Source organism: Buteo buteo, chromosome 10 (genome assembly GCF_964188355.1).
Source record: "Buteo buteo chromosome 10, bButBut1.hap1.1, whole genome shotgun sequence".
In the NCBI taxonomy this organism is placed as follows: Eukaryota; Metazoa; Chordata; class Aves; order Accipitriformes; family Accipitridae; genus Buteo; species Buteo buteo.
Window position 1 is genome coordinate 41,256,287 of NC_134180.1, and position 13,032 is coordinate 41,269,318.

The 13,032-nt window shown below is 46.6% G+C and overlaps 1 protein-coding gene across 12 annotated transcripts in view; it reads left to right on the plus strand.

Moving 5' to 3' along the window:
* Positions 1 to 13,032, plus strand: part of NFIA (nuclear factor I A) — a 257,785-nt gene that overhangs the window by 237,425 nt on the left and 7,328 nt on the right. The window lies entirely within an intron of this gene.

Below are 13,032 nucleotides of genomic sequence, written 5' to 3' on the forward strand. Positions count from 1 at the left end.
ACCTTTGCTTAATGGCCTTAACATTGAGGTCAAGGAATAAATAAGCCCCAGAGGTGAACACCTTGCAAAATAGACTGTCTTGCTCTGAAGTTAATACTAAATTCCATAAGAAGGGACCAAAAGATGAGAAGCCATTTCTTAACAGAGGAGGACTGTCCAGTTTGCAGCAGATTTTATGTTCCCGAGACACTGAGCATCACCTCCCCTAGTGCTGGACTATCCTAGAGAAATGTAAATACAGGGGAAGGATTGGGGCTTCAAAAGAAATACAGCAAAATGTCTGTTCTAGTAAGGATTACTAACAGCATGCCAAGTTGTAGCTTTCAAACTTTACCTGGTTTTAGTTCAGAACAACAAAAGGTATTGTCTTGTTTTAGTCATTTGTTTTTACAGTATATTCTACTTGAACAGAGGCAGAACTGAAAAAGTTTAATCCAAAACCAGGATTTTTTAAAAAAAAATCAAATAAAAATCAAGAGGCTAAATGTGAATATCTCTTGTAGGCTTAACTATGTAGCCTTTAGTTACTTTGGTTATTAATATTCAATTTTGAAAACACTACTGACACTATAATCATAATATTTTCAGGCATATTCACTTGCATGACCCACCTCTTACATCATCTGTGCAAATAGTAGTTATTACACATGAAGAGATGCAGCTAAATACATTTCAGAAGCCAATGAAATGTAAAAGCCACCTTTGAGGCTGAACACAATAATTTCTGCATTGCTTGGAGCAGCTTTATACAACTTTAGGTATCCTTTTGTGCTTTTGCCATAACTACATCTTTTTAAATAGGACAACAGAAAAGGTATCTTTTTTTAAAAAGGGGGATAAAGTTAGATATGAAATTTGCATGTGGGGTTGGGTTTTTTCATCCTTGCATGTGCTAAACAATGAGATTGGAGATTTTGCAGGAACACTTTTACACATAATGTTCCATGTTTGGTTTTTCTCTTGTTATTTTGAAGGATTTTCTTGTAGTCTTCTGGGTTAAAGTTTGTGTCTGTGAATCTATGGTATTGGACCCAACTGTACATTCATTGAAATCAATGAGAGTAGGAGATGGAAGATTTGTTATCAGCAGGAGTTTTTTTTAGAAATACAATAATATTTTTGTTTAATTATACTTGTATTTTGCTTATAGCTATGCACAGTAGAATAAATCTAGTCTTCTTCAAATAAGATAAAGGTTAAAATTCACATTTTCTTTATGGGGAGGGCTTGCAGTGCAGTCATCAGTTATCTCTAGAGTTTTTATTTTGTGGCTAGAGGTATTATCTCTCAGAGACTCCAAAGCAGTCTTACTTGATGTAGAGATGGGTTCAGTTTGGGGGTTTTCCCAATTAACTGCTCTTGTAGGCTCCAATCTGAAAGTATAGGCCAGGTTACATTCCATCCGGTTCATTCCCACCAAGGGAGGCTCCACAGGCTCTTTATAAACTCGTTGTCCTCCTAACAGTAGTAACAAGGGCAGAACTTGTCCCAGTAATGGTAACGGCTTTATCAGTCCTGTTGCAAAACAGAGTTCAGATTCTTCTCCTGGAGGCTTTTCAGGAATATGAGGAGTAAAAGTAGTAACATTTAGGAAAAAAAAAAAGATGGGGTAGAGCTATAATTCTCCGTACAATAGAGCAGCTTACTTACTGAGTACAAAGAGCCACTTCTACGCAGTCTATTTTCAGAGCAAAGGCTCACATTCATTGACTCATAAAAGCAGAGAGGCACCTTTCGATTTTAAGTTCAAGGTTTACATTAGTAATTTTGTCTGTTTTCTCTGTTAGTATTAATTAAATTGAGATAGTTTAATGAGTATTACTAAATTTGATCATTAGTAGTAATTCATTCTGCCTGCCATGCTGCACAAGTATGATGAAGCAGAAATAACTAAATTGTTTAATTTCATCTCATTTAATGACTTTACACTCCACCAGGACTTTCATTGGCATCTCACAATATCTGTGAAAATCACTCCACACTAGGCCAAGACCCAACTCCCTTTAGCCAACCATGTCTAATACATCCCTCCTCATCCAAAGGCACATCATGTGCTGCGAAGGCTTTTCCCATTTCTCCACCGGAGAGCTGGCTACCTCCGAAGGCTGCAGTGGCCCTTCCTCGCCCCGGTCACCCAGCTCCTGTATCATCCCAACCCCAATGGCCCTGACGGAGCTGTACGGGACTCTTCGGCCACCACGTCCCTGGTAGAATGGGAGAAGTCCCATCATCGATCCCCACGGCCGCACAGCCCGGGGTCTGAGCGCTGAGCACAGGCTCGGTGCATGGCCGTCCACTTTTCTCAGAGCAGTTTGTTCAGTTTAGCAAGGTACAAAGCATCAGGAAAAATGCAGACATCAAAAGTTCTCGCGTTCAGGAGGGGGGGTTTTGTTCAGCTCAATGCCCTCTTGGCTTTTTTTTTTTAAGGGGAGATTTGGGAAGGGGGGTTCACTGCTGAATTGATTCGTTATTCCTCCAGTTTGCCTACTTTAATTTTAAGGTCAATGTGGCAAAAAACCCAGAGTTGCCTCCATGCCCCTATTTCTGTCCATGTTCATTTGGAGACGGGTTTTGATCTCCTTGCCCGGTACACCTAAGTCTTGCCAAGACCCCGATTCCTCTTCCCATTCTGCGGTTTCCAAAACCCCAGCCTTTCTCTGCCCGCTTCTGAAAACGTGCTCTTGTTCTCGGCCCCCTCGTCCAGGAGTCCCCGGCTCCCATGCCGTCCCTCTGTCCGTCTGCACCTGCCCGCCGTGCGCCCCGCCAGCCCCGCTGTTCCTGCTGCCCACAGCCCAATTCCTCGCCTGCGCATCCCGGCCCTCCGCCGACCTGTTCCCCCACTATTTTTTGCCCTGCTTTTACCAGGCTGCGCACGCTGCCTTTGCTCTCTCAGTGGTACCACAGGGCTGCTTATTTGTCTGCTTCGCCCATAGACACCCAGCACTGGAGGTTTGGGGGGGGATTTTGGAGGGAGCGCTCGCTTTCCCCTCCGGTTCAAGTTATTAGCTCCCCTCGCTTTCCTCTTGCACTGTGTACTCTCAAGTACAATCAAGGCAGTCAAGAAAAGCAGCTGAAAACCACCTTCTGTACCCCAAACTCTGCAGAGCAAAGAGCCGGAGCCTCTGCAGCGATTTGCCGGCAGAGCAGCCCGTCCCGCCGGGACCCCTCGGCCCCATGGCCCCCCTCCACGTAGCTCCAGTCGCTCCGTCGCTCCCCGCCGGCACGGGACGGGGAAGGAGACTCCGGGGGGCAAACCCCCCGAGTGAGTGTGTGCGTGCGTGCGTGTACGTGTGTGCGCGCTCGGGCTGTCTCGCTGCAAATGGAGCTTGGGAGGCCCAGACTGGGGGTTGATTTTCTTTGGATGACTTTCGCCGATTGTCTAAAGCAATAAAAGTACAGAAACTTTGGGGGAAACGGTGGTTGCGGGGAGATTAGTTTTGCAGTCCTGGTGCAGGCAAAACTCCTGAGGCTTCAGGGGAGTTTCGCTCGCCTGAGGACTGCAGGAACTGGCTTAAATTGAATAAAACTGTAAGTACAGTATAGGGGACTGGGTAACAAGGAGTTCTGCAAAAGCAACAAAACCGGAGAGCACAATGAAGAATAGAGCGGGTTACGCTGCGGTGAAAGTATGTACTGGTTGTTATAACACCGTGCCTCTAGAATAAATTATGTCCCTTTAAAAAGTAATACTTTAACTGTGGAGCTATATAGAGACAATTAAGACGATATTGTTCTCCTCATTTCCCTCCCACCCCCCTTCCTCCCTCTCTCTGCAGTAGCTCTGTGGAAACTTTTAATGCTGCAGCTTGAAACTTGGGCCTCTGGGTCTAAAATGCCTGAGAAAGCACTGCGGGCTCTAACTGTAAAACATTCCTTCGGCGGGCCCTGGAAACAGGGCGCGCTGGCGCAGGCGAAGTTCAGAGGGATCACATGTAAATGAGGGCTGGCTGCAGACTCCCGAGGAGCGTTTTATTTCGCTTAAACCTGAACTTGAACTTGCAAACGCGCTGCCGGAGCCTGGGACGGGCAGACTGCGGACGCGAGGGGCTGGGAGCCGGGGGCTGCCGCCGGCCCCGCGCACCCACCGTCAGGGCTTGGGGGGGACCCCGGCACCCACTGGCTTTGTGCCGCGTCCAGGGGCACAGGGAAACGGAGGACAACGCGGGCACTGTAGTTTCGGGAATGGGCTTACGGCTGTTCCCGAAGGGCTCGCTTTTTTTCCTAGCAAAATGCTGGAAAGTCCCGTCGCAGCAGTGCGTCTGCCATCCCAGTTTCCACAGGAGTTCCCGGCGTGAAGTTATAAGCGGATCCAAGTCCCGATGCACACTTTATTTCATAAAAGGAAAGAAATAAGTGAGATTTAGCATAAGAAATATTGAAGTGTTGCACTCTCTAGCAAATCTAACTGTGCTTCCAGCAGAGGAAAATACAGGGCTGTCTAAAAAGCGAGGCATAAAGTGCAGAATTTAAAAACCCCTTTGCAGCATATTTACTTTTAAATCGCAATAGTAGACATAAACCGCGAAGCAGGTTTTAAAGTCGTCTTTTTGCTTCTTTGATAAAATACGTACTGCTGTTTTCTTCTTCCCTTGCAAAAGGCAATGTACGTACCAGGGGAGCAAGAGCCATGCCAGTGCTGGTGAGTGTCACCCAGGTGTGGTGGCAGAGGTGGCTGCTGGCCGGGCCACAGGCGTGTGGGCAGCTTCCTCCCCCCCAAAGCTGTACTTGGCTGGTGGGTCATATTTTGGTCATTTCTGATTACTCCCGAACAATTTTGGCTATGTTTATAGCAAAACTTTGAAAGGATGAATGGGCGAAAAAAATTCTTTTTGGCAGTAACTCAGGAAATATCTACAAAGATGTCCTTTCTGGAGCAAGACATTATTTCAGGGTTTGTGTTAGGATCATTTTTATTCTGTGACAGCGCATAAAGAGACCGGGACAGAGCAATGAGGTCTGGCATAGCTAAAATCCCTTCTGTGTGTGTGAGGTTATATAGTTTATCAATGCAGAAACCACCACGGGCTTTGAAAAGTAAACAGCTGGCTTGGGTCTGTGTGCTGCACTTTGGAGTTGTCTGCTGGATTTAAATGGCTAGCCTGCGATTTTTGGAGTGGGGCAAATATATATAGTTTTTCTTTTAAACGTGTCCAAAGGTTTTTGCAGCCATTTGTTTTCTTAGTTCCTTTATTTGTTACGATTTTCCTTTCTGTTTCATTTTGGTTTATTTTGCTTTTACAAACGTCTTCACTGCCACCAGCAAGTCTATAAATAAATAATAAAAAAAAAGTTTCTATCCCAGTCAGAAAACCTTACGGCAGCGACAAATATCAGAGAAAGCCATCGTCTCTCTCAAAGATTTCATCTCACCATCCACTTAATCCGCTTGCTGTACCTCAGATCTCAAGTAACTTTCATACTGTGGGCTCACTTTAATGGATAGAATCTATTTTTCATGAAAAAAGCAGGAAATAAGCTGTCTTTCGTACAAAGATTTACAAAATGTAATCATTGTTGAAATATTCTCTTTGAACTGCCTTGTCCGCAGGGGTGTCTGGCTCCCAATACCCCCGTTTCTTTAGAACACCCTTACAAGTTCTTCTGGTAGATCAGGTACACTGGTGGTTCTGGTCTTTGATGTCTTGAATGAATGAAAGAAAAGCATAATAAAAGAGAGCTGTTGATCAAGCATAAAATACTCTTTAAGCTGACAGAATGGCAGAGTTAACACATTCTAAGCTGCTTTTAGGTTTTTCCTTTTTTCCTCACATTTTCCTGTGCTTTGTGTACAGTGGGGGTTTTTATTTTTTGAAAAGTCTCTGATCTATGTAGTATGCCGTCCTCTAACAAAAACCAAAATGGGATTGTTTCTCTCTCTTTCTCCCTTTCTTTTTCCTCTCTCTCTTTCACTCCACTATCTTTTTTTTTTTTTTTTTAAACAGCAAGGGTTACGGTTTAGCGTTACTGCAGTTAGCTTTCAGTGTACCACGCAAAGTTTAGAAGTTATTTTGCAGATTTCAAAGTCAATTTATTAACAAATAAATGAGCTTCTTCGCTTCGCTATTTAGAAAACCGGAGGAAAACTGTAACTCGCAAAATTTTCCCAAAGTAGAAGGAAGACCCTCTGTCTAAAAGTAAAATTGCAAACCGAAAGACGGACATAAAAATGACCTCATTGTGAGAGAACTTTCTTTTAGAGTCAGAGAAAAGGAAAAGTTTTCTTCCTGTAGATCTAATTTAGATCTTAAGTTCCCATACATTATTTATACATCATATTCAAAGTGCCAGCCTACTCTGCTTGCTGGATTACATTTCAAACATTTGCCATTGATAAGTCTTTGCTGTATTATATTCAGGCTAAATGTGAATATGTCATAGCGCAGTCAATCTTTAATCCGCTGAGCTTCAGGTTCGGGCGGCAGGGGGTCCCGCGCTCAGAGCATTGCTTTATACTTAAGAAACATCTGGGGCCAGCTGGGACACTTTACTGGAACATTCAGATGTCTGGAACAACAGCAGGAGTTGCTGTATGAGTGTGTTTTCATAGGTTTGGGAGGGTTTGGGGTGACTTAGTTAAAAACACTGCTGTTCCCAACTTGAGGTTTGAACCCAAGCAGAAATCTTGCCTGAAGTGAGTTTGTTGGTCCCAGGAGAGAAGTGGTTTGGACTACTATACATTTTTAATAGTCAGCAGGCAGAAGTCCATACTACAAAATTATTGCACGTAATTTAATGCAGTTTGCCACAATTGGCATTCTCGCAAAAGCTATTGGATGCAGAGCTACTGTACACATCGCCTGGAGACTAGTGTCCCTCCCGGGACAGGCTTTATCTTCCTCGAGACAGTATAAATATGCTCACAGTGGGGCGCGGGACTCTCCTGGGTGCGGATGTTGGACAACCAGAAGATTCACTCACTGTTTTATGTCCCTTTGGGGAGGACCAACGTGCTACTTACGTCCCTTTCGGTATTTCATTTTGGAAAATATAATTACTAAATAATTAATCCTAGCTCTAAGAAAATAACTTCCATAGGCACAAAGGTGACCTTGTCTTTAATATTCACCTTTTGGTTTATGTAGTAGGATCAAATTTCATGCCTGGAGAAACTCTGGAGAAACCAATAGAAAAGTGGGACGAATCCAGACGTGGGGTAAACCAAAAGCAGTTGCTTTATCTGCAGGAGCCCTCCAGCCAGTCGCACCAGAAGCTGAAGTGCCGCTGCCTTCGCTCACCCTGGCAGCCCTTTTGAAATTGCATCAAAGCCCCAGTTTTGGCCCCTTGCTTTCAAATGACCCACCGTGGGGAAGACCCTTCCCGGGACCTCTCACAAGGGGATGTCTAAAGGACCGCTTTGCTGCCTAGCTGTTTACATTCTCGTTTTATCTCTGCAACCAGAAGGACTCGTTACCCTGATTCACCTTCCCGGGGTTAATGTTTTTGATTGCCTTGAAGTTCTTGAGATGACTGAAATGTCATCCCCAAACAAAACAACTGAACTGATGCGCCGTGATGAATCCTCGCAGGTGCCCGACGGTCGTGGCTCGGGTTCAGCTCGGCTGCTCAAACAGCCGCTTTGCCGGCGAGCTCTAAAGCTGCAGGGTTTTTTTTTTATTTAGGCTCTTATCAAAGGTGGATTTTCCCGCCCAGGCCCGTGCAGCGATAGCTTCCTGCAAGCGCAGCCGTGCCCGGGGCAGCAACGGCCGCGGCAGCGCGGCAGCACGGCAGCCGCGTTTGAAGTCCTGATGGCACCGACCCATCCCGCCGCCAGGCAGCCGAACTGGGCTGAAACCTGAAGAAAATGGCTAGTGCAGACTGGGTCTTAGCCCTAAGTGGATTAGGTGAAGCAAAAGCTCCTATGTGTGGAGTCTGTCAGAGTTTCAAACGTGTGAATGTCCTTAAATAACCTACATCGCCCGGAGAAATAAGCCAACTGTCACACCCAGTTCTGGATTCCACATTAACAACCTCCTTCCGCAGCGTTAAACTTTGCCCTTGAGGACTTTTGTTTAACTTTTTAATTTGAAAAACAGATAGGGCCGCTTTACAACCCTCACTTTTTTGTGCGAGCTGAAAGGTCTCATTGTTAGGGCAGGAGATGTGCAGGTAGAAGTAAATTTAACAAGTTTGCATACGATTGTCTTTCTGGTTTAAAACACGTGAGCGGTGTTCCCGGTGAGGCTTGGGAGCCGGGGGTGAAACACGTCGTGCAGGAAGGCTGGTTTAAGAAGATTTTAATAAACAATGGGCCTGTTTCTGGGCTCCTGATGCAGGCAGAAACTGCTACTGGAGTCAATGAGGCACTTTCAGCTTTTCTCCTTTTAAATATCCTGAATCGCGGAGTGTTTCCTTGCTGTTCTTCCCATACAAAGGACCCGATTGTCAGAAGTGGCTTGAGGATTTTTGTGTGTCTCTGGTATCTGCAGAAGAGCATAAGAAACAAATAGACTTGCGCTATCAAAGAAACGTAATTGCCATTTCAGACTTCCTGTTTAGGATTCAGTCAAGTAGATATTGTTTATGGTTCATAAAACCTTACTACTGTGAGGATTCTCAGATACTGGCAGCACAGAGTTTCAACTTTCATGGTGCTGTAAATTAGGGGGAAAAAAAAAGTGTGATAATACTCCTCCGAGAACAGTAAAATAGAGCTCTGCAATGGTTAAATGGAATTTTATAAGCACATTCGGTGTGGAACTGTTTTGCATTACATGAGTTGAATACCTTAGAGATGACACACATCTGCAGGCACTTTATTAAATCCTTAGTCAGCACTTTTCAACCTGATGAGATTACTTCTTCATTTGACTGGAGAAAGGGAAGCGAAGATCTCGTACCGGACTGCAGAATTCTTTCTGATGTTTCACCTTGAGCACTGGGGAAGGACAGCGAGATGCTCGGCAGGACAATACAGACCCGTAGTGGCACTGACAACTGCGTGGCAGTAATTTTACTGAGTAGGACCTTTAGCTCCGGTGTATTCATTTAGCTCTACGCTCGCTGGGAGAATAGTGCTGCAAAGTAAATAGAGGGGAAATAAAATACTGGCTCTTTTATGAAAATGCGCGGAGATAATATCATCCTAACCGTATTGTGATAGTGCACATGATTTAAAAGGAGATTTTAAATTAAGAAAGGCAATACGCCGCTCTCCGTCTGGGTGCAGTCGGATAGGTTACGGAACGTGAAGGGATGAAATGGGTAAGGTGGTTCGACGTGAGAGCACAGCCTGCACCACGTGGAGCAGTGCTCTGAAAGAAGTCCTAAAACACTTCAGCCGTCCGAACGTAGGGAATCCGGGCTTCTTTCTTCCCCTGTAAACCCCCTGTAAGTGAAAAAAAAACTTGACAGATCCCAACTATCGGGGCTCCGAAAGCCTAATAGGCTTCCTAGACGTTTTCATTTGAGGCGCGGAGGGCTCCTCTCCCCTCGCAGGGAAGTTTCACAGGTGCTTCAGGAGGACAATGGTGCTCTTCAGCCCTAATCCGGGAAGCCTTAGACGTGTATAGGAGGCTTGAGGGGGATATGAGATCTTAATATTAAAATGATTAGTAGAAAAGGAGGATCATTCTGTGTGTGCGTTTCAGCTGTAAGACGCTCTAAATTAAAACGGTATCCTGAGAGCGGTGCTGGTGGGACGTGATGGGTAAATGCGCTCTCTGTCTCGCTGTTCTGCTGCCTCAGCCCATAAAACATCTCATCCAAGCGGGGCTGCAGGAGCGGGCGACGCGGGATGCAGCTGTTGGCGAGGTGCTCGGATTTGGGGTCCTGTTAAAGCAGCTTCTCACTGAAGGCGGTGGAAGTTTAAAAAACAGCGGCGCGGTTTGGGTCGATCCTGTAAGGGTTAATTAAGTTTTTCATTGGTATTAGGGCCGAGCGGTGTCTGCAGGAGTCATATTGACACCCTAGTGCACGGTAACTCTACTCCTTTATTGACATGTTGCTAGTCAGGAGCACAATAGCACTCTGTGTCTGCAAATCATTGCTAAAATCATCTCAAGAAAAAAAAAAAAGTTTGAAAGCCCAACGCTAGACAAAGGCCCCAGAGCTGCACTGCGCCGCTAAAAACTCCGGAGTCAGCAACTTCTATTGATTAAAAACTAACCTTTAAAGTAACTCGCAGAGTGTGTGGTTAGCATTTAAATTTAAACATGTCATGAGTTGATTTGTGTTACTGAATACCAACTCAGAAGGAGTTACATTCACATCAGATTTTTTTTTTTCTAATTCCCTTAAGCAGCTAAAGTATTTCATGAAATGTCAATAGGGCAGGGGAGAAAAAAAAGGTGTTTTGGAGGGAGGGGACTCGCGCCCAGCCTCGCCGTTTCTTTTCCCATGCAAATAGTCACCCCAAAAAGAAAAGTGTGGGGAGCGACACACAATAATTAGACCTTTGTCTAACTTTCCCAAGTGCCAGAGAAAGACAGATTAATTAAATATACAACAGTGTTGGTTTTTGGAGTGGGGGTCTCTCTTGCTGTGGAGGTCATAAATTAGGCAGAATAAATACTTCAATGTGTTTGCAGCGGGGCTGCTACGTCAGAGCGGCTGGCGGGCGGTGGGAGGGCGCAGCGCGGCTCTTGCTAATGATAGTCACGTCTGGGGCTGTCTGGTTGCCCCTAGCAACGAGACATGATGTAACACCAGGATGAACTTGAACTTGGGGGACTTGAAAAGGGAACAATAGACCAGAGCAATCAATAAAGCCTATTTCAGTGAAGGATTACAGAGCCGCTCTGGGGTAACCTTGTCTGCAAGGCGCAGGCTGAATAGCAAGATGCGTGAAGGAGCGCGGTGCCGTGGTTGGGGGGGGGGACGGGGACGGACGGACGGACGGACGGACGGACGGAGCGAGCGGCGCGGCGGCGGCGCGCATCCCCTGCCGGCCGGGCCGGGGGGGAGCCCGGCCCCGGGGAGCGGAGCGCGGCCGCCGCCGGTCGGCACCGCCGGCCTCCTCCGGGGGCAGCCCCGCAGCCGCAGCTCGCTCGCTTCTTGCCTTTTGGCCTTCCCCCCCCCTTTTTTTGCCTTTCTTTTGCCTTTTCCCCCCCTTTTTTTGCCTTTTTCCCCCCTTTTCTAACCTTTTTTCCCCCTTTTCTTGCCTTTTTCCGCCCTTTTTTGCCCTTTTCCCCCTTTTTTTGCCTTTTCCCCTTTTTTTTGCTTTTTCCCCCTTCCCCCCCCTTTTTCCCCCTTTTTTCCCTCTTCCCCTCTTTTTTTCCTTTTTCCCTTCCCCCCCCCTTTTTTTTTTGCCTTTTTCCCCCTGCTTTCTTTAAACCCGCTTTCGAAGCAAAAGAGGAGTGGCGAGGCCAGCACAGCTCCCGCCATCCCCGGCCGGTGGGCCATGTGGCCAGGCCAGCGGCGATGGGAGCCAGTTGGACATCTGCGATATAGATTTGAACCATCGGCTCTGAGTTTTTAACCCCTCTACTCCCTGCCGGGGACGGCCACGGTTCCCAGCCCGGCCAAAGACTGTCACGCTCAAACGACGAGCGTAAGGGACGACCCTGCAAAGTTTGGAAGAGTTCGCAGCCCACGGTGGCCAGAGGTGCCTGCGGCACGGCCCGCGCTCGGCTTCCCCGCGCCCGCCTAAAATCAATAGGGCCCTGCAAGCGGGGAGGGGAGCGGGACTTGGCAGCACTTCACAAATCCCGCCAGAACTTTTCTCTGTTTATGAACTTTACATATGAGAACTATTTTGTTTAATTGCAGCCTGCGTAAGTCTAAATATAAAATCTGTAGGCAATAGATGGAGCCGATAGGGGACCGGCATGTTTGTATTCAGAAGGGTGAGCGGAGGAAGAGTTAGTTAATGAGGTGTATTGGAAGCAGGACAACTTCTCCGATCATGCTATTTGTTTTACCGGTTCCTACCTCCATGGCAAGACCACATAATCTCCCAGTCCCACATGAAACTTGCCTCAGAGTCTTCTGTAAATGTTCATAAATCCACCCCGGGTTGATTATGCTATCAATCACGTCAGACGCTGAAAAGGAACGGAGGAAAAAGTTGGTAAAACTTGTCGTCGGTTTATATGTGCACACGTATGCACCTCATATATTACGGGAGCCAAAGTAAAAACGTGGGGTATCAGCAACGGCCCTTTAATACCTGAATCTTTCTTGTTGTATTACTTTACTTCAGGCTAAATAGTTGCCGCTTGTTGCCGTACTCCCACAGCAATATGTCACTGCCAAGTAGCATCCCCCTGCGCGCACAATCCCAGGGCCTAACACTGCTCTTATTCATCCCGGGTTCAGGTTGGTCTGACCTCGCCGGGGCCGAGTCGGGTCTCCCCGGTGCGGTGGCACTGCCCCGACTCCAGCAGAGCCCACTCCAGCTTTCCGGCGGTGTTTATTTTCCTATCGAGGAGCGAAATTGCTTTCTGTGCTCTGGGCATCTGCGCGGTTGGGTTAAGGGTGGCATTGTTGCGGAGCTGAAATCCCAGGGAATTCCCTCCCTTTGGGGGGAGGAAGGGGAAAAAAACCCCGACTTTCCCAAAGGAGAGCTATTAGTTGAGGTCCACCTTTCGCTTTGAAACGCAAGCACGGCCAGAGATACGGGACCTTTTCGACGATCCACTTTCCCCCAGATTTGCTTTATCCTGGCTTTTTTCTAGCGATCCACATTTCTCCTAAGAAAACAGCCCTGTTGTTGAATTTCTGTGCATCTGTTCCAGCGAGACAGTTGAAGCAGGGCAGTATAAAGCAACAGATGCTTATGCTGGCACATGCCTAAATACCCAAGAAAACCCCGACTGCAGGGTGATAAATGGCACAGAGAGGCGAATGTGTATCGCCTTTTCAGGGGATTAGACAAAAGTGAACTGGAGGGATCTTCAAGCCATAATCTATTAAAAAGATTGATAACTTGTAACGTGACATGACCCCCGCGTTCATCTGTAGCTATGTCCAGCGACTGTCGGCGGAAAAAAAAAAATATATTGATTCGTACAGTATTTTTAATTAAGCTTTGTAATTAGGTCGATTCGTCACGGTCTCAATTAGCCCCCCTCTTGGCGGAGGAGGCTGGCGGCG